Genomic DNA, 23,331 nt, shown 5'->3' with positions numbered 1-23,331 from the left:
AAGCAAATCTATCTAGTGAATAAGGATTCTCAAGATGGGGACTCACTTTACAGGAGGGGGGGCAGTCAGAAAGCATAAGCTTGGTCCAGGGATAATGGGTGAAGGATCAGGCAGAGTAATTTGCTATGTTGCAGGGTATGTGTTTTATGAAGAAAGCCACGCCCACTTCCCATTCCATGCTATTTTGCCAGAGTTCTGGGAAGAGCAAGAGGTGACAAAAGTATGTTTTAATCCTTGTGATGTGTGATAACTCCTCTGCCTTTGAGATCTAGATAGCTTTACATGAAAAAATCTCAATTTTTTCACTTGGGGTAGCCTAAAACTTTCTAAGATTTCTGCAAACTCTTGGAAAATCATTGCTCTGGCTCCTGAGACTATACCAATTTCATCTTGTGTCAACGTTAATACAGCACTTTACCACTTTCTCAATAAATCCAATTAGTCTAGGCTTTTAAGAAATTTTGCTAGAATTAGCAGATAAAACTGAAAGTGTAGGGGTTACTGAGAGAGGTCGTATAATACTGTGCAGTCTTCCCTTAATATCTCCTCCTCCTTTCACGCTCCAGCTTTTTCTCTTTCTCACCTCTTTACGATCTTACGCATCTCCTGTTGTTTACGAAATGCCCTTGAGGTCTCAGTCTCCACTCCAACAGCCCACTGGAAACTTAACAAAATATTTCTTTCAAGCAATCACAGGGTTTTCACTGAGAATTTCAGATGGACATTTTTTTTCAACATTTTATTCCGGTGTCATATCACTAAAATCTCATTGAAGACGTTGAGTGCACAAAGCAGCACAAATGCTTTGTATCATATGAAACAACAAAATGGAACACAAAAAATTTAGATGTAGGACATTTCCCCTCCTTCAGAGAGGTAATGCTTGTAGCACAGAACTGAGCTGTTACCATCAGCAGTGACAACAGGAGACAGCCACAGTGGCCTAATCTAAACTAGTTTCTACTGGTGTGACAACCAGAAAACCAGGGTTTATAAGACCAGCAGGAGGCCGGGTGCGGTGGCTCACGCCTGTAATCCCAGCACTTTGGGAGGCCGAGGCGGGCGGATCACGAGGTCAGGAGATCGAGACCATCCTGGCTAACACGGTGAAACCCCGTCTCTAATAAAAAATACAAAAAAAATTAGCCGGGCGAGGTGGCGGGAGGCTGAGGCAGGAGAATGGCGTGAACCCCGGGGGACGGAACCTGCAGTGAGCCGAGATCGCGCCACTGCACTCCAGCCTGGGTGAAAGAGCGATACTCCTTCTCAAAAAAAAAAAAAAAAAAAAAAAAAAACCAGCAGGAGGAGGACAACAGCTTTCCTTCCTTGGTGTTGAGCCCTAGCAGTGATATTGGGAACAGAAGGAGACCCACTGCAGCTGCTGTAGCAGAGGGTCAGAACTGATATAATGTGATTTGGGGATTCAAAGTTACAGTGCCAGGGGTGGGAAAGAAGAAGGCTGTTTTATGTATTAGATAGGAAGACCGCATCCAGCAGTAAACGTGAAACATTCTCTGCAGAATTCCTGAATTAGTCGGAAGAATTTGAGTGAGAGCTGGCGTTTCCACAATGCTGTGGATGAGGGCTAAGCCTGAAAAGTGCTATTGTGTCATCGCTTTTGTGATATTATTCCACTTCTCAGCTTGATGTAGTCTGAACAAATAAGGGTTACACTTGCGTTGCACCTACAGGTAACAACTAGCAAAAGACCTCCTGCTCATTTCAATAAAACCAGTGCTGTCTTTCAGGAGTCACAAGTGAATTCCAATGCCAGTGCCACCTTTTTCCTGAAATAATTCAAACTCCACTTTACAGTGATGTTGTTATGGTCTCAGAGACCTGTAACCTTCTTTTGATGTTTATAGTTGGAAGGATATTTAAAGTAATAGAGAAGGCCAAAGGCATGTGAAACATTTGGGAAGGTTCAGTAATAACTCAGTGCATCACGTGCCATTTCCCCTCTCTTCTTGCTTACTACCTAGATATTTCCTGAGGATTAACATTTAAAGATTGGCACCGGGAACTTGATAATTATAGAGAAACTAGTGGCTGTGGACTAATTATTCAGTTTATGAATTATTTGCCTAGCCCTTTCCCCTTTCTCTTCCCAATTTTTTTGGCATTTGCTTTAGCTTTTATTGTTACGTCTATGCCACTGGCTGATATAATAATAGGAATTCTAACAGCTAATGATTCTGGATATTTCCTGGGTTCTAGGTGCTTTACATACATTATATCTTTTTATCCTTAGAGCAGTCCTTGAGATAGTTATATGATTCTCCTATATTGATTATTATTATGTAGCTAATAAACAGTTAATTATTCCCATTATATAATGTTTATGAGATTATTAATGGTTATTCTTATTTCCCCTATTTGTAGCTGGGAACTAAGAAAGGTTGAGTATTCCAATCTCCCATAGGTAGTAAATGCCAGTGCTAGGATTTCAAACATGAATTTGTCTGGTACTAGAGACTTTACATTAATTGCTATGCTATATTGCTTCCTCAATTTCAGTACTAGGAATGCAATTGGGGAATAATGGAAAAAGGCTTGTTTTGCACATCAACAACTGTGGTGGTTCTTTAAGATGACCATTTGCTTAAGCTGGAACTACATTTTCCAAAATCTCTTCCCTGTATGATTGGCCAAAAGAGACATTCAAGTGAGATTTCAAAAGCAGAAGCAAAGGAGCAGCCATGATTCTCTGAAAGTCAGGTGGTCAGATTCAGGGAGAGAAAGATTCCAAGAGGCTGACTGCTTGATGTTTTCTAGGAACAAGGAGGACTAGAGTGGAGAGAGTGGCTGCAGTAGTGTAAGTGAGGGGCATTGAGTAGCAATTAAGCCAGGGACATAAAAGGAGACCATTAGGACCTTGTTAGGATTTTGGCTTTCGCTGAAAACAAAACAAGAAACCAGGGGTGGTAGTTAATTTTGCAGAGCATCGATGTGATCTTACTCATCATTTTAAAGGCTCACTCTGGCTCTTGTGATAAACAAAGCTGGAGTCACAGGTAAGGCTGGGGGGCACTGAATATTGGAAACTCTCAGCATTTAGAGTCAAGAGACTGGATGTGATTATTTAGGGATTGAGTCTTAACGTGGTGAGGAGGTGCAAAGATAGAGGCCTGAGGTACCCCATTTGTTTTTTGTGGAGACAGGCCTTCACTCTGTCACCCAGGCTGGAGTATAGTGGTGCGATTATGGCTCACTGTAGTCTCAACCTCCCAGACTTAAGGGATTCCCCAACCGTAGACTCCTGAGTGGCTGGGACTACAGGCATGCACCACCACGCCTGGCTAATTTCTGTACTTTTTGTAGAGATGAGATTTTGCCATATTGCCCAAGCCGGTCTCAATTTCTGAGATCAAGTTACCTGCCTGCCTTGGCCTGCCAAAATGCCAGGAGTATAAGCATGAGCCACAGCACCTGGCCTCCAATTTTTATTGAAGATCACAAAGATGAAGCAACAAATAAAACTAAGGAAATAGTCTGTGAAGAAGGAGAGAAAATAATGTTCTGGATGCCAAGCTGAAAATATTACATGGAAAGAGTGGTTATCTTTGTTAAATGATGCCAATAAACTGAGTAAGATGAGCACTAGCAAGAATTGACCGAAAATTAGTCAATGACTTACTATTTAAAAAGGGACCTAAAATAAAGGAAGGAAACAAAAAGGTAATAAATGACATTACTTCTTCATAGAAAGCCCTTTTCCCCTCTTGGATGGAAACTTCTATTCATCTGGAGTTATCAACCAAAGACAGTACATCTATGAAGCCTTTTCCAGTACTTGTTGGTAGAAGTAATTCTATCATTCTCTGTATTCCCCTAGCATTTCCTTTGCACCTCTATTGTGACATTTGCTATAGTGAATTACAATTAATTAAAATTCTTTTTTCCTTTTGTAAAATGTGATCTTCTAGGAAGCAGGAACTGTATTTTATCTATGAGTTTGGCATATATGAAGACGAAAATTAAGTAGAAATAACATTTACTGTGTACCTAATACATACTAGACATCTGATAAGGAGATTCATATTTTGCAGTGAGTTCCTTGATAAAATTACTATTATTATCTAATCAACTAACTTTAACCCACATTTTACAAATTTGTTAGCTCTGGTTCATAGTTGTTAAGTGTACACACACACACACACACACAATGTGTATATATATATACACATATGTATGTATATATGTACATATACATACATACACACACACACATTGATGGCAGAACTGGTATATCTGACCTCAAGACTCATGATATGCCCACTAAATTACAATTAATAAATAAATAGACAAAAGAAATAATATGCAGTACTTTCTCTTCTTGAATGTAACTACTGGAATGATTACCTACCCTAAGGGTGCTACATCCCAGCCCAGCCCCTCAATAGACACGGAGATACCACCTTGAACAGTGACAGCAACAGAGCATTAATCCCTTCCTCATCAAACTTCTAACCTTATATGTTGCATGTTTATGCCAAATGCTTGATATAGATATGTTCAAATACAAAAATAAAAGGGATCTCGGGTCAGATAGTTTCTTTTACTACAGTACTAGAAATTCAAGCTTCAACATTATTTCCCTTGTCAGGGCAATCTGACCATGAGCTGCAATTTAAGTATCCTTGACGATACTGCTTTGCCTTCTGACATTATTTGTATTCATTTATAGTCTAGATTTCTTATATTTGCATTTCTCTCCATCTTGGATACTGTGATGAGCCACCCAGGCCTCCTTTAGGGAGTCCTTCAGCTTTTGGGAGTCCTTCAGCTTTTGGGAGAGCTGCCAACTGAAAGTTCTCAGGTGGCAGCCTGGTACAGGGATTGCCTTGGATGCAGAGATCTGCCTTGCTCAAGGTCACACCCCCTTAGTACTATTCCTTGTATCCAGTGATTGATCGATGGGGAAACATACAGGCTCACCCTCTCACTTGAACTCAGGATAACCTGAATGGTCATTACATTGTCAGAACTCCCAGTAAGACCTGCTGAGCCATGTGTTGAGACTGCATCAGAACTCACTGTCTCCCTCTATCTAATCCTGCTTCCTTCCTTTACCTTCCACAAAGCAGTCCCTACTAAACCTCCTGCTTGTTAATCTCAGAGCCCGATTCCCAAGGAGTTTGAAGCCCGAGACCCCTGATGTTAAACCACTTCACTACATTGCAATGTCCTCAGCCTCAGACAGGTTTTGGTGGAATCAGGGAGTCAGAATACATGGGCTGAAATGCCATGCCTACCATTTGTCAGCTGTAAGATGTTGTACAGATCAGTTAACATCTCTAAGCCTCAGCTTCCTCACCTGGAAAATGGCACTAGTAAGCATGGATTAAACAAGAAAAATAAATGTAAAACACTTAACATACTGATACATGGAAGCTCTCAATATATGAAAAATATTTCGGTTATCATCAACGGAGGAAATACACCTCCTCTGATATATTAAACAAAAGAGTCAATGGAGATAATCTAATATGACTTCATTTCACAGATAAAAGAGGATTAAGTAATTTGCTAGAGATGCATAGGTAGTTGGGGCAGAATTGAAATTAAAATGCAGATTTCTTGACTCTGCTATGTTATGCTGACTTTATCTTAACCAAACATCTTGAGAGTATAAAAATGGTGCTAGATAGCAATACTTGTATTTCCTATGTCTAGGCTTAAAAATAGTTAGGTTTTGGAAGGGATTATAATCATCCTTAGGTTATGATTATGAGACTAGGATTCAATTAAGATTCTTTATTCAAATGAACTTGTGTGAAAGTACTGGTATTTTTTAGTTGTCTTTGCTTCAGATCCCAATTGAAACCCTGTCTCTACTAAAAATACAAAAAAATTAGCCGGGCATGGCGGCAGGTGCCTGTAATCCCAGCTACTTGGGAGGCTGAGGCAGGAGAATCACTTGAACCTGGGAGGCAGAGCTTGCAGTGAGCCGAGATCATGCTACTGCACTCCAGCCAGGGTGACAGTATGAGACTCTGTCTCGAAACAAAAAAAAAAAGAGAAAGAAAAGGTCTGGGAACTTTTGGCTAGAAACAATCTTCTGTATTTCCAAAGCATCTTCAGGACACAATTTAGATGTTCTAGGAACTTATGGCTCTTTTGAGCACCTTATTGTCATAAAAGAATCGAAGTCTTTCTGCTCCCCAAAGGTAAATTATCCTTTATTTTTTCCCTAAAAAAAAAAGAGAAAAAAAATCAGTTTTAAAAAGAAAAATACCAAAGACAGATAAAAATTACTTTATCTGGATTTTAAACTGTATAAGAAGTGACCATAATGTTCAATCTAAGGATTATTTGAGTCATAGATGACATAATAAAATTTAACATTTTTTTCTTGCTTTCTTCAGTCAATACTTAACCAATCAACAAATACTTATTGAGCACCTACAGTAAACCCGGCAGCTTCTACCCTTCTTTATTTTCCAGTGGAGTAAAACAAATTCATTTCATTAAAATTTGAACTTTGACTCTCATATATTTACAGAAGACATTTAAAGTGTTAAGTTCAAGAAGCACTCATTACAGCATTTGCTTTGTGTAAACTTGAAGAACCTGTACGTCATCCAGACTCTCATCTCTCCAGTAATACTGAGTCAAATAGCACTACCTTGATACATAATAATAATTCAGAGATAATTGATAAGGTACTTACAGAAAATGACCAAGCATTTAATTGACTCCTTAATTCTTAAGGGTCATGCTATGTAAGGTAGAGCATATATGTTCCAAATATGTTCAAACTTTATAATTCAATTAACAGTAAATATGATTCACATCAAAATGGTGTCATAGGTGAGCGGAATTTTGATGCTGTAATTTACGAACACAGAGCAAGAAATATTGACCCTGTGGCAAAGAATATCAATAAAACAGCAGGTCTCTAATAAACAGATATAATTACTAGAATGATCTGCTTATTTACACATCAGGACTACTGTCTTCACATATCTTATCCTGTTACATAATTATCAAATAAAACAGTAATTCCAGAACAAGTGATATCAATCACACAGAGTACGGCATAGTTAAATATTTTCATCTTGGTGGGAAGACACGTGGATATAATATGTAACAAAAGGATCACTCTGAATCTTTACACAGTGAACTAATACCAAACTGGCGTCTGAAAAACCGATCAGCTACCAAGAGGGCATTGCTATAGTGATTCTTACCTGTTTTTGACTGCAGTGAGAAAACCACAAAACTGTCTATCTTAAGACATGATGCTTCTTCATCTTTAACTTTTAGTTTGGGGGTTGGGGGAGTTCCTTTTGTAAAATCAGAATTCCTTAAACGAGTGCATTTGGCACTGTGACAGGAGCTGCTTCTGCTTTTCAGGCAACTATCTCAGTATTCTTTTTCTTCCAGTGCTGTGATGGGCACACTAAGAACAGTTTCTTGCTGAGCTGTGCAGCTCCTACAGATGAGGACAGCAGGAGAGCAGGCAGATAGCCAAGGCAGAGAGGGAGAGGAGCGGAGATCACAGCCAAGGCTGCAGAAGGAGATCTGCTACACACTGGCAGAAAAAGAAAAAGGTCTGCTCTGAACCCTAAGGTGCTCCTTAAAGCCTGCTGGTTTGAGGATTCACCCTCAATTGACCTGGAATTGAGAAAAAAGATGGGAAAGAGAATTATTGAGATGCTTGGTTTATGAGTCACCACTTTGCATCATAATAGGGTTGGTAAAGTCTCATTGATCGAAATAGCACGCAGGTGTAGGGAGCGCCTTGGATTGATTGATAGGCCTCTTACTTGCTGTCATTCAGAAGACTCTTTAAGTTCCCTTATTGGATGAGATTTTGGTCAGTTTCACTTAAAGCCATTTTCTTTTAAAAACTCTTTATTGTTCTTTAGGATTAGTGCCACTGTCCTTCAGTCTGAGCAAGATGGAGCATTTCAGTGTCACTCACCAGTCAGTCAAATTGTGACAAAAGGCAGTCCCTTCCTGGCAGGATCTTGGGGAGGAGAGGAGGGGCCCCCTCAGCAGGGGCTCTCTTTGTAGCACTTAATGCTGTTGGTCCTGAAAAGAAAGAGTGAGAAGGAGCAGGAAATTGGACTGAAGTCACCTCCGAATCAGTAGAGTTCAATCTTAGCTGATGTTTGTTTATAAAATAGCTCTCTAAGTAATTCACACCCTGTTTCCCATTTAACCTCTTGGACACATGGTGTTTGACCTACCAAGGCGTTTTTTGGAGTTTTTCATAAAAGTGCTGAGTTTGACAACCGACAGAAAGGAATTTGGGGTCAGATTTACTATTTTAAACTTAGGCCTTTGGGATTTATAAAAGATGTTTCCGATATGCTAAAACAGTTGGAAGAGCCTCTGAAAACTGTGGTGTAAGCGAGAGGCTCCCTAATTTGTATTGCAGGTGAGGAAAACCAGGCCTAGGAGGTTGGCTGACTTTCTCTTGCACCTTCAGAACTCAAGCGATAACATCTTGCAGTCTCTGTGGCACAGAACTACTGAAGGTGAAAGCAAACTCCTTCAAGCTCCCCAGACTACTTCCAAGTTGAACTTGCTCTTGAGGAGGGGATCCTGTCTCTCCCAGTCCCAACTGAGGGTGTTTCAATCTTTGTCAGATAAAAAGAGACATTCAAGGTCATTAGCCCAATTTTCCTCTAGGGTGGAGCTGGGATTGGCAGCTGAGTTTTTCTGATGACCCAGAAATTGCATGTATTCATTTCTTTCTTTTTAGATAAAAGTATTTCTATTCCAGTTTTTCTATGGCTCTTTCTTAAGAGAAGAGGGGGGGGGAAAGTCCCACATCTCAGCTAGCAGATTCTTCTTTTTCTATGCAGTCTTTTATAATCCGTCTTGATTCTCAACCCATTCCTTACCCCTGCTTTTTTTTTTTTAATAATTTGTGTCTTTTAATCACCTACAGGATCTGACTCAGTGTCCTTCCCTCTGAATCACAGGCTGCTCTTCCTTCAACTGTGTCTCCCAGGGGGAGAGGGAGGGCTAAAAATCTTTTCTCCTATGTTGGCTTCTGCCCCAACAATACAGCTTCCTTCTCTCCCAGACCTCTTTTGGGCTGTTATTCATTTCCGAGGTTGATTTTTAAAAATATTTTTATGTAACAACAGAAAAATCTGATAAGTCATCTCATTATTAAAACATTCAAGAAATTGTCTCATATATACATGTACGCAAATGTCAAAAAATATGTGTATAAGACCAAGCATGGTGGTTCACACCTGTAATCCCAGCATTTTGGGAGGTCAGGGTCGGTGGATCACTTGAGCCCAGGAGTTCAAGACCAGCTTGGGCAACATGGTGAAACCCCTATCTCTACAAAAAATACAAAAATTAACCCGGCATGGTGGCATGCACCGAGAGTCCCAGCTACTCAGGAGGCTGAGGCGGGAGGATCCCTTAAGCCTGGGAGGTTGAGCCTGGGCAACAGAGAGAGACCCTGTCTCAAAAATAAATAGCCCAGAAATATGTACATAAATGTATATATCTGCCCAAATGTATACCACACAAAATCATGGAAAATAGTTTTTAATCTGTTTTTTTAAGTGCAATAAAGACAAGCCAAAATGAAAGAGAAAAATCAAAGAGCATTTAATACATGCTTTTTAATAGTTTTTCTTTGGGGAGATGTGAGCAATTATATGATAAAATATTTTCTATGCGGATCGTATATCACAAACATTCTTTATGTGTGACCACTTCACATGAGATATTGGTACAATAAAGGTAATATAGATCTGCAGTTACAAAGAAAAAAGTAACAGTCCCTCATGCATGACAAAAGTGATTTAAATGTGAAAATATCAATGGAAGTGTTAGGACCAAACCTGGTCTCATTTTAGGCTGTGGTTATGATTTGACTATAGGCCTTACAATTATGGGCGGATTCCTTTTGGAAAAGAAACTTTCTGTTTCAGTTCCAAGTTTTATTCTTTTAAGAATTATTTTTTCTCTTTTCCATTCCAGAATCAGATAGATTCAGTTTTGCCAAATGTCTAGAGGTTTATATAGAACAATGAGTTTGACAAACTGTAGTCTCCTTTAAGTTGGCATTTCTAGCTTCTCTAACAGTGCTAGGTGCCGGGTTATATTTAGTAATGCTATGCTGCTTTTTGGGTTTTTACCAAATACTCATTTGATAAGAAATGTCCAATTGGAAACAGCTGTCACAATTAAAATATAACTTCCTTCTTATATTACTGCCGACCCCTTTGATTTCTACATTTATCCATGAATCTCAGTATATGAAATTTCAGTAGTAGAAATTTAAATCACAACCCTGGCTTCCCCTTGCTGCAAAGTATCAGTATCTATCCGAATTCTGAAAATGTTTGTGTTAATATTTTCTTGCTCCTCCCTCAGCATATCTTAAACAAGTATAGCACCAATAGTGAGAAAGGAAAAGAAGGTATATTTTGAAAAACACCAAAGGAATGATTGTGAGAGAGAAGCAGTACTTATATTGCATTATGTAAGGCAATAAGTACCACATTGCTACAGCCTACCATATTACACAAGAAAATTTACAGTGGAGGCACAGACTTATTGTTTCTGAAGATTATATAAGTCTTCGGATTCTTTTTTATGTATCATGATAATACTCAAAACAAGCTCAAGAAAATAGGAATGGCAGAGGTTTTCATGTTCTAAGGCCGTATCCATCAAACTCCATCAGACTCCAGTGTAACAGTTCTGTCTTCTGTGGCTTTTCATTTGCTCATTCATTTATGTTGTAAATAATTCTTGATTGCAGATTATGTATTAGGACTACACTACATGTGAGAAATTTGATCCAGAGTTCCTGCTATTAAAGAGCTTATAGAGAGATAGAGGAGATATTTGTTAATCAAATAGTCGTATGTACAAGCACTACCTGAACAAATGCTAATCTAGACTTAAAGAAATGGGGTAATAGCATGAGGAAGAGTTCCTTGAAGAAATAAGAGTGGAGGTATAATCTAAAGATGGATAAGAGTTAAGGAGGTAATGGGACAGTGACTAGCTGTCCAGAAAGAAGAAATAAGGTGTGCAGTGGCCCTTTGGTGAGAGGAAGCATGCCACATGCAACATAAGAAAGCTGGGACATGTAGAGGAAGAGATGGTCTAAATGAAGCCTGAGAATTAAATAAGAACCGTGCATATCAGTGAAATCACTGGTGTGTAGGATGAATAGAGAAAGAAAGCTGACAAATTCTCAGAAAGCAGAGAATGAGAGAAAATTCATTCTAATAAGTGAAATAATCTCTAGCCAAATTAGCAACAAATGGTGAGGGTAGAGTGTGATGGATAACAATATACTGTAATTTAGGACATTTAATAGTGTACAATGACACTACATTCTTGAGGGGGAGCTTTATGAAAAATCAGTGTGAAGACTCCCACTGTTGAGGCTGCAGCTGTTCTGTGGAGTGGCAGAGAGATGTTCACCAGAATTTTGAACTCCATCTAACAAGCCCCTCCAAGCTTGTGAACTCCCTGCCGTTTGCCCGTTAGCCTCCTGTCTGGCAGAAAGACTGCGGCCACTGTGCTGACATTCATCACTGAGAGTTCTGGCCCCGTGCTGCCGCTCCCAGGCCGAGTTACTCACTCAATATCAGCTTGTCGGAGCACTAGACAGAAGTTGTCTCCGGGGTGGCCAGCAGTTGAGGGGAGGAGTCCAGGCTACGACGAAAGGTGATTTTTCCCCTAGTATGATCCCGTTCTAGCTTACAACCATAGAAAGCATTTCAAGGTGGTCTCCCAAATAACCTTTGAAAAAGAATGCATTTAAAAGTCTCCGTATGATAGAAAAAGAGGAGAAACTTTTTTGGGTCTTGTATTATCAGTGAATGAGATATTTTCTTGAAAGAAAGTGGAGAACCGAGAAATAATCACTTCCAAGATATGCAGATGCCCACTGGCAAAATTGTTGAGTTTAGATTTAATACAGTAACACATCAGGCAACTAAAATACAAAGGAGAGGATATCTTTAAATGTCACTGCTTAAGTTGGGGAAAAATTAAAGCGAGTGGAAAATATCTCTCATAAAACCATACAAAAACCTCCATAGGTAGTCAGGGGAGTTACAACAAGAAACAGAAAAGAGTCAGCCAAGGTTCTGTACCCAGTCTTCCGCTTACATTTCTCAGATTAATTCTCCAAATCTGCCTCGGAGGAATGTATTGTCTTGGCATCCATATGTGGAAACTGAGGATCAGAGAAGTCAGGCGGGTCAGCGTAAGACATGAAAAGCCCCGGATGACGGAGACACGTGGGCCCTCGCAGTCCACTTTCTACTGCCTTTGCCCTCTAGCACACTAAGCGTCCATGCCCGGCCTTCTCCCTGCCTCTGAAAAACAATGAGTGGTTCTGTACATTTAGAATTTTCCAATCCAAAACTTCATGTATTTGGAATATTCTTTTCCATTCCTTCTTTATGTTCTACTTGTCATTGATGCCTTAGGGTCTGTCGGTTTAAATGTTTCTTCCTCAGGGAGGCCTTTCCTGACACCCCTTAGGACTAAAGATCAGCACTCCCTGCCTGGCACTGGCAAATTTAGGGAAAAAGATATAAATATATTTTAATTTATATGTATAAATGTGTATGTGTGTGCATACATATATATATATATGTGCCTGTATATATATGTGTGTGTACTTTATTTGGTAAAAGTATTTCCCATGTAGTATTTTGAACATATTTATACTAAAAATCATTTGTTACTGATTGTCAATTCAAATGTTACTGGATATTCTGAAACTTACCTGGAAACCCTTGCCTCCATCCCCCAGAATTGTGTCTATCTTAGGTCTTCTTATAGTTGCCCATACTTCAGATCATTACCCACATTTCAATTATAAATTATTTGTGGGATTATTTCGTTTAATGCCTATCTTCCCCACTAAACCGTGTCTCAGTGCACATCCTTGTAATTTTGATAGCTGGAACGGTGCCTGACTAATAGTAAGTGCTCAGCAAGTCTGTCCTGAATAAATGGTGACATAAAGTCATGATCAAAACGTCCGTATATGTGCCAAAGTCCATGGTTTTTTTTCACCCCTCCAGATGGTGATATATGAAAGGTAGATATTTGTCACAACATGTAACATAGACATTTATAAACATTGAAAAGCCAATTCTGTTGATCACTGTGATAAAAGAGGAAAATACTATTAGGTCAAAATCTCTTTTCTAATTTTGATAATGTTAATTGCTCATTCTTCATTCTAGATATTTTCACAGTAAAATTTGTTGAAACTGTTGACATTCTGTTTTGTTTGATAGAAACTTAAATATTGGTCCCTGCAGGATCTGGACATGGCAATTCCCTTTAATGGAATACCGTCTTGATGCTGAAAATATGGCACACAGTGTTGTTATTGGTTCTGTTCATGTACAAGAATTTCTAAACCATGCAAGGATGATTTATAGATCCTATGTCCTTGCCAAAGGCTTAACATTTCCAAATAGGCTTTTGCACAATGAGGTGTAAAGTTCATGGGCTGCTGTTGCAATGAGCTTTACATAAGCAACCTCCAGGAACTGATTCAATAGCCAGCTCTAAACTTTTGCATAGCCAAGACCCACTGCGCTGCTGTCGACTTTGGTTAAGCTGGTTGTATTATTTTTGTAGAGCAAAGCAGAGAATATTCTGGATAAACATATTTGATATTTTCTTCTGAAAAATTTTATGACAGTAGTGTTCTTTTTAAAGTTTTATTAAAGCATCATTTATATACGACAAATCGCACATATTTAATGCAATACTTTGATGAGTTTAGAGCCATGTACCACAATTAAGGTACTAAGTATATTCACCATCTCCGAAACTGTCCTCTTGTTTTTTGTTTGTATTTTGTGTTGGGGGCAGAGGCAATAAGAACACTTAATATAAGATCTATCCGTCTAATATATTTTAAAGTGCACAATAATGTATCCTTAAATATAAGGACAATAGTATGTTTATAGCTATACAAAAGAGAAAGTACATTTCTTACAGTGAAACCATTATTTGAAGACAGATTTGTCACATGCAAATATCCAGTCCACCAATATTGTCACCAAGAAAATTCCCAGACCTTTCTTGTGTATGTGTACAAATGAGTAGCTTCATATATTCATGATCCCTGGCAATAATAACCTTTGGTGCCTCCTCGATAACTATTGGACTTCCCTTGTTTGTGGAAATTCCCCCAAAGGGCTCATGTTCTTCAACTCTTGAGTTCTGCTCTCTGTACACTTCATCTGCACCACTTCTGTAAGAACACTGTTTCTAAAACCCAGGCTAATTTCAGCTGAAATTAGTGCTGAGGGTCCAAGACTGAAGGTCTGCAGATCAAAAGATGCCCCACTTCCTGCTTTGCTCGGAGCAATTATTCATATGCAGTATGTCTACTTCTCCCCATCACACAAACAACAAAATTAATATTTGTTCTATTTACTTCTCATGACTTTTTGGGAAAATGAAATAAGTTAATAAGTGCGAAAGCATATTTAAGAAAGTTGAAAGTGCTAGACAGCCATATGATACTTACAATTCTTTCTGAACATGATGCTAACTTGTATTATAAGACTGCTATTTAGAAAGACAAGAACAAATATAAATCTATGCATTCCAAGACAAGCAAACCAATAGAACTTTAAAAAGTCATTTATTCTTTTTGAAAAGATAAACCTATTTGGAGATTACATATTATATGATTTGTTTTCAAATCTGAAACAATCATCCATAACATTGCCTCTGGTCATAATTAGTATTGGAAACATAAGTCATTTATCAAATACATGCTGGCTAAATTATTAAGAATATTTCAGAAGATATTGCATCCAAAACTTGTCCACTTAAAGAACAAAGTAAAAGTCTGGGCTTATAAAATACAGATAGAGTGTAGTTAAATTCAGTTTTTATTAAGCTTATAGGCAAAGTTTCTACTGATAACTTTACCATTATTATTTTCAGTCTTGATATAGTAATGGAGTTTGAGAAGAACTCGTAGAATCTCATGTATGCAGCTAAAGAGACTGAGGATCAAGTGGGTAAAACCTACTTCCTAGCAGATCAGCGATCCCAGCCTAAGTTTCTCTGGCTAATCCCTTGTTCATGCTCCACTGTACTTGCGTACTGACATATCTTCAGAGTTCAATAAAGATTATAGTCAGTATTTACAAATTGCTCCAGATATGTTGAATTAAATAAACTAACTGGAATATCATCTGAATACGCAAAATAATGATTGAGAATTAAACTAAGAAAGTATATTGTGTTGTGGGGTAAAAGTATGGGGATTTGGTTTGAGAGTTAAAAAGGGAAAGTGCTGTCACGTGATACTTTTAAATTAGATTGTTTAATTAAATTGAATTAACATTTAATAAAATCCCCATATAACACTGAGTTATAGCCATAGAAATATTCATAGGATGCATATATGTATACACACACATACAAACACCTCCCATATGTGTGTGTGTGTGTGTGTGTGTGTGTGTGTGATCCATTGATTTGCTCAGCAACTATTAATTGATCCCTTATTATATTCCACCCAAGCATTGGGTATGCCTTTGAGCATATATAAATGAAAGATATAGCATTTCTCAAGGGGCCTGTGGTCAAGTGGAATGATTGAAGTATGCATCAATTAACATAAAATCCAATTTCTGAGTAGTCCTTTGAAAATTATTGATACTTTTGCAGAACATTATACTGGAAGAACAAGCTCAGGGCTTTCAAAATTTAAAATATTAGAATAAGACATACATACTAAAGTAGATTATAAAGCACTACATTAAATATGGATTACTTATGGTTTCTTTGGAAAAATGTGTGGAAGGGAGATGTGAAAAAAGTCATTTCTACTGCATCTTTTACTCTCAAGAAACCAGAACTAATGTTAAGATATCTTATTTCTTTTTAAAGCTAGAGTTTTAAAAATGTTAGCACCAGGTACTTTTCATGAGTTAAAAATGATTAACAATGATATAAAAGCCAATATGACATGAAAAGGAGCTGATGGAAAATTGAAATTTTTAGAAGAAAATTTGTTTATTCTATCAAATGTCATCACTTGGTCTCATTTTAAGAAGTTTAATCATTTTATCTGAAGCCATGACTTCTTTAATTTTTTTTAAACATAAATTCAACAACCTGTTCATTACTTTTTCACACAAAATATTCAGGTAAATTACTCCTCTCAAAGACTAGACAAATTCATCTCATAAAGTGATGTCTACATACTAGTGATACCAATTTTATCACTTTCATTTGTTTAAATAAAAAGTGCTTTACAAGCTGTATCTTAGTTTCAAATAATGTTTGAACCAGATAGTTATGCTTGTCTTTTAAAGTAAAACCAGTCAAGATAAGACTTATGTTACAAATGATTTACCAATAAATGTCAAAAAATACATTTCTTCTAACAAGAAAAGGCAGAAATTATAACAAGTGACATTTTTTTCCTCTCTGTATATTTTCTACAGAAGACATCTGCTGTTAACAAATTCATGACATCTACTCAGGCATTTTTGTTTGAAAGAAAGGGAAATGCCCATTATTTTACTGAAAGATTCTTGATTATTATTAACAAATTCTAATTTATGTTAATTGTTTTCTGTCTTCATTCCACTGATTTATCCTTTAGATGCTGATAATGGCCATCTTTTCCTTGAAATATTTTTATGAATGGTTTTCAGAGCAGCCACCAGTTTTTCTCTCTCTAAAATTTCTTATATTTTATTTCCTCTTAGTATCTTTTAATTGTGCACATTCTGTAAGATTCAGCCTCAATTATCTTCCTTTTCTTTACTTCACATACATCTCTGTCCAACATAGAGGTACATGTCACATACCTTCTCTATCCAGAAAAGAGGAGAGCTCTTTTCTCCTCAGGGTTCTGACTTTTATGTCTATACTAATAAGTAGAACTAAGCTTGTCACTTCTGCTTTCTATACTCATTTCTAGGTTCACATTTCAAATACCTTTGAGATATTTACACTTGAAAATCCCACCCAAATCTCAAACTCAGTCTGTCCATGTTGAGCTTATTATCTATATATCCAAATCAACTCTACTTCCCTCCTGTTCTACCTTTGTCAGAGAAACCATATTTAAATTATTAGAGTTACACACCTTGAACCTTCTTTGATTATTTTCCGGATCAAAGAATGTTCCAATTCCAGAAGTTCTATATTGAATTTTTACTTTAATAAATCTTACACAATTTTTTTAAAAAAGCCAAATTTAAAGAAGATATTAGCCAGTAATCAATTAGCTAAGAGAATAACAATTTCCAATTTAATTGGTTAAAGGGGACTCTGCTGTGTATTCTCAATGATAAAATAAAAATGTCTTCATTGCCTTGAGATTTCAGAAACAGAAATTATAAGTACCAGAGGAAGTAGAAAAATTTTTTTTAAAAATTTTGTATCACTATCTCTTAAATAAATTAAAAATTTAACATGAATTTAAGACTGTAGGTTTTCTTTATTCTTTCAGCTATCTAATCATTTCCAATCCTTTTAGACTCTCATTGAACAAACCCTACTTCTGAAAGTGCTGGAGATTTTAAGGAACGATGTATCTTTTCTGTTATTTTGCCTGGAATAATAATATATTAGCCAGAAACCATAACTACAAATAAGAGAGTGTTCTGTGTGAAAATTCATGTCGTGAACTAACATCAGCTCCAAATTAAACCAGCTAGATTCCAGAAAAGTGTGTTACAGATGGTAGTAACATAAGGTTTTAAAAACACAAAATGCAGTATTTTTAACAAACATGCCTGCTTCCAATTTTTTTAAATAAATAAGTTTTGTATGGCTTAATGTTTCTCCACCAAAGTTTCTTTCAGCACACAGCTTTTCCTCTTCAGGCATCTCCCAAACCTAGAATTAAGTATCTGAAATGTACACTGCAGAACCACCAAGATTTCTGTAATCGTTACAGCTTCTAGTATAACTCTAATGTGTAACCTTTTCTGAAGTTTTTTTTTTTTTTTTCAAAATTCTTATTAGTCCTTTACCACTTCTATTTGTTCCCTTAACAGCTCATTTGGTGGGAGAGAAGGATGTTGTTCAATAGTACCACAGCTGGTTTTCTCTAGTTGGTAACTACCTGCATATTACACTGGATTACACTTTTATTGCAAATACAACAAATAGCCTTGAGCCACTCTGCTGTTTCAAGGATTTTAAAAAGTTCTCCCTCATCAAGTATTGACTTTGTGAAACTTTTGCCACCAGGTGCAAATTGTATTTCAATTGCATGCTGATCTCCAGGAGAGGTTTGTTTATGCAGTCATTCTCCAGGGACACTGGATGTACAATGCTTTTTGTTCAAGAGTAGCTGATGCTTTGTAGAGCTTTATGGAGACTTACAAGTCAATAGCTGGCTCTAGGGACTCACAAAAATTATGTAGTGCTCCATGAAAACTGGCACTGATATTATACCACACTCAATGAGAAACTGAAGGTGTGCAACAGAAGAGAAGTCACCCAGACTAGAGTTGGATGGTAGTCTATGAAAAATAATTAAGAAGATCCTCCTTTTCAAGACATCCCTATCCTGTTCGAGCTCCAGTCATAATCACACTATTATCATAGTGTAAGTAAACACAAAGGCCTATCTTTTAAGTCTTCTATCTGTCTTTAGATTCTAAGAATAAAAGACCTTTTGTAATATGTATTTTCATTGTCATAAGTTTTAACAAAGTCCCTATTCCCTTTGAGTAAAGATAGAAATGAAAATGAAACACAGACATCCTGTACTGAAGCTACTTTGGAAATGAACTAGAACAAGCAGTGATAGTTTTGAGATCTTACAAAGTTTTGAACTTTTTTTTTTTTTTTTTTTTTTTTTTTTTTAGACAGAGCCTCATTCTGTCACCCAGGCTGGAGTATAGCAGCATGAAAACAGCTCACTGCAGCTTCTACTCTCCAGGCTCAGGCTCAGGCTCAGGCTCAGGTGATCCTCCCACCTCAGCCTCCCAAGTATCTGGGACAACAGGCAGGTGCCACCATGGCTAGCTACTTTTTCTATTTTTTCTGTAGAGTTGGGGCTTCCCCATGTTGTTGAGGCTGGTCTTGAATTCCTGGGCTCAAGCCATCTGCCTGCCTTGGCTTCCCAAAGACCTGGGATTATAGGCATGAGCCACTGCACCTGGCCCATTGTATTTTAATAATACTAAAATATACATATTTAATAAAGTTTGGAGAACTAGACCACTCTATGCTAAAAAGACTGTCATATTTAAAACATTCTTACAGAAGTGTATATAAATTTGGAGGGCATTCTAATCCCAAGCTCCATGTCTATTCTCATTGTCAGGAAATTTTGAAAAACAAAACATAAATAATAAATTTTTAAAATTAAAACTTATTCTATATCAGTTCAACATAACTGATGTTTTTGAGTATTCATTATAGGCCAGTCATTCTGCTAGGCATTAGGATACTACGTGAATAGGACAGCTTCTGCCTTTGAGCTAGCTCCTGCACTTGAGTCTGGTGAGAGAGAGAGGGATGTGAATACTTCATTCCAATAGAATATGGTGACTGCTAATATAGAAGGAAGCCCAGGATAGTCAAACCTTGGTTTTAAGATAAGTTTCTTCTAGAAGATGGTGTCTAGATGGCAATTTCATATGATTCAACATAATAGATTATTTTGGCCTAAGGAAGGGTAATGGATTTTAGGAAGGTAAGACCAGCAGAGAGAAAGTAGAAGACGCTTGCAGTAACATATGGGTTAGAGACTGGGATCGTGCGATGGAAACACCCAGAAAGGAAGGCCACATTTAGATGATTGCAGAATGAGTCCATTTCTCTCTGTCACAGTTTCCTATCTTTCTCAGCTTTCACAGTTGAATATATATTATCTCCTTGCTCACTCATACAGACTTTGCTAAGTATTTGTAGGAATTTAAATGAAATCTTTCAAAGTTCACCTCGACTCTATATTTTGAGTGGCTTTTTTTCTGAGTTTACTAAAAAACAGTTTGACCCTATATTTGTAGCCACTGCTGGCTTGGGCATCGTTTTCTAAGGTAAAGATTTTAGGAATCTCAATGTGGCTATGTTGCTTTGGGAACAGAGTAGAAAGAAATAAACCCAAACTGTGATTTTACTGTGGTGATCTGAAGAATGGCTTATTATTTGAAATTGCTTTCCTACATATCAATTAGCACACAAAAGAATTTGAAATAACTGAGATATTCACATAAAGAAATACACTATAAATCTCTGCAACATCTTTGATATAGGAAAATTAAGAGAATTTGAACCTGACCAGGGCTTTAGAATGATAACTATTTTATCTCTTTTATTAAAGACCACCAGGAGAACTAATAATTGAAATGTTATTTGTAACAGCCTCTGTTTTGGATCTAAATCTCATAAACTTTGTATTATTAGCATTGACCATTAATTTGCACGCATCAATTGAATTTCTAGCAGCTTGGCCATAGAATTAAACTACCCCTAGGCAGGACTTATAAATAGACAATTATGTACAGTTCATGTACATAATTGATGTTCCGTATGTGATAACAAAATATTATATTATCGGCTTAGAACTAACATACTTCATTCTGAATAATCACCTCTGATTAATGTAAGCTTATTTTATCTTCATCTTCATCTAATTTTTTATAATCTGATATAACTGAGCATTATCAATATAAGCTAATTTCCACAATAATCGTAAAGAGTGCAGCATTTAAAAACTGAAAATGAATAGCTACCGTTATCCACACTTACATGCCCTAGGCACCTCTACAGGGAATGGGGTAAGGGAAGCTAAGAAACTTTCATCTTCTCTATAACTTTGTGCAATGTAAGCCCACTTTACTAGCATTAAAGTTCTTTCAAAAAGGGGAGAATTTTGATTTGGGGGTAGTAGTCAAACATATTAAAGACAATGGGAGTTCTAAAGTAAATGCCTGAATGCTCTAGGGTAATCCAACTGAAGCAACAAATGTTTACTCAACAGCCACTGTTGCTTGGACACTATTTTAGGTCAAGATAATATTTCTAATTCCATGGTTCTTACATTGTAATAAAACTGACAACACACAAATAAGTAATTACTTATTAGTGACAGTGATAAATTATATATACATAATAAATCAGTAAAACGCGTGGTGGATGTCTGCAAGTGATATTTTACATAGAATGGTCAGAGATGGCATCCCTGAGCAAGGTGACATTTGGACTCCTTGACTAATGAGAATGAGTAAGCCATGTAGAGATCTGGTAGAAGAGAGGTTCATGGTAGAGAACAGCAAATGAGCCAATTCTAAGGCCCTAGATTGAAAATGGGCTTGGATGTTATAAGGGTAAAAAAGAAAGGCAATATATTTGAAGTTTTGTGAGCATCTTGGAGAATGAATGGAGATTATATCTAAAGAGTTGGAAAGCTCAAATTCAATATGGTTCTATTGGCAAAAAGAAGGCGGTTAGATTTGGAAGTTTCCATATGCAATCCAACAGCAAATTTTCTATTTCCTCTGTCTTCAAAATATATCCAGAATCTGACCACTTGTCATAGATTCTACCACTGTAGTCCTGTTCAAGCCATCATAGCTTTTCATCTGGAATTTTATAATAATCTCATAAATTACATCCCTTCTTCCACCCTTGCACTCTGTTCTTAACATGTCATCCAGTGATCCTCTTAAAACAAAACCATTGGCTGGTGGTGGCTCACACCTGTAATCCCAGCACTTGGGAGGCCGAGGTGGGCGGATCACGAGGTCAGGAGATCAAGATCATTCTGACTAACACGGCGAAACCCCATCTCTACTAAAAATACCAAAAATTAGCCGGGTGTGGTGGCATGTGCCTGTAGTCCCAGCTACTTAGGAGGCTGAGGCAGGAGAATCGCTTGAACCCAGGAGTCGGAGGTTGCAGTGAGCTGAGATTGCACCACTGCACTCCAGCCTGGGCAGCAGAGGGAGACTCCATCTCAAACAAAACAAAACAAAGCAAAACAAAACAAAAACATCTATATGGCCCATTAACTGTGCTTTTCACTTTTACACTGTTGGTGGGACTGTCAACTAGTTCAACCATTGTGGAAGTCAGTGTGGCGATTCCTCAGGGATCTAGAACTAGAAATACCATTTGACCCAGCCATCCCATTACTGGGTATATACCCAAAGGACTATAAATCATGCTGCTATAAAGACACATGCACACGTATGTTTATGGCGGCACTATTCACAATAGCAAAGACTTGGAAACAACCCAAATGTCCAACAACGATAGACTGGATTAAGAAAATGTGACACATATACACCATGGAATACTACGCAGCCATCAAAAATGATGAGTTCATGTCCTTTGTAGGGACATGGATGAAACTGGAAAACATCATTCTCAGTAAACTATCGCAAGGACAAAAACTGAACACCGCATGTTCTCACTCATAGGTGGGAATTGAACAATGAGAACACATGGACACAGGAAGGGGAACATCACACTCTGGGGACTGTTGTGGGGTGGGGGGAGGGGGGAGGGACAGCATTAGGAGATATACCTAATGCTAAATGACGAGTTAATGGGTGCAGCACACCAACATGGCACATGGATACATATGTAACAAACCTGCACATTGTGCACATGTACCCTAAAACTTAAGGTACAATAAAAATAAATAAATAAATAAATAAAATAAGAAAATGAAAAAAAAAAAAAGAAAAAGATATTCACTGTGGGCAGATGTGTTTGAAAAAGGAGCCCCATCTGGACAGAAGAATCAGAAAAATTACCTCCCTGGGATTTCAATCCCTTTCATCACTTCTGCCATGCTTCTATGCAGTGCACCAAGCATACATCTGCAGAAGACAACTAGCCAGATAGTCCCCACACCCTTTTCCTGTTTTATATTTTTCCACAGTTCTTAGCTTCTAAAATATGACTTGACTAATGTTTTCATTGCCTTTCTTCACCCTCTGCTCCTACTAGAATGTCAGTTCCACAAAGGCATAAATTTTAGTTGCTTTATTGACTTCTTCGGCAACTGCCAGTGTAATCCTGGCACATAACAGGTTCTCAATAAATATTAGGTAAGTGAATGATGAACATGACTGTAGCATTTTAACCACTCTAGTTGCTACTGGAGAATGGATCTTAAAGCACCAAGTATTGATAACAGGAAAATTATTCAGGAAGCAGTACAGAAATCTGAGAGATGGTCATTTGCATCAGGGTGATGGCAAGATAAATGGAAAGAAATAGAGATATGCAGGCCAATGAAGAAATGGAAATGGACTTGGAATCTATTTTCATTGGTGAAGTGGACAGTATTTGTTGACAGATTGTATATGGAAAAATGGAGAAGGGGAGAGTCAAGGATGACTT

This window comes from Nomascus leucogenys, chromosome 12 (assembly GCF_006542625.1).
Source record: "Nomascus leucogenys isolate Asia chromosome 12, Asia_NLE_v1, whole genome shotgun sequence".
Lineage (NCBI taxonomy): Eukaryota > Metazoa > Chordata > Mammalia > Primates > Hylobatidae > Nomascus > Nomascus leucogenys.
The sequence above is the reverse complement of the archived record's forward strand: the minus strand, read 5'-3'. Positions refer to the sequence as shown.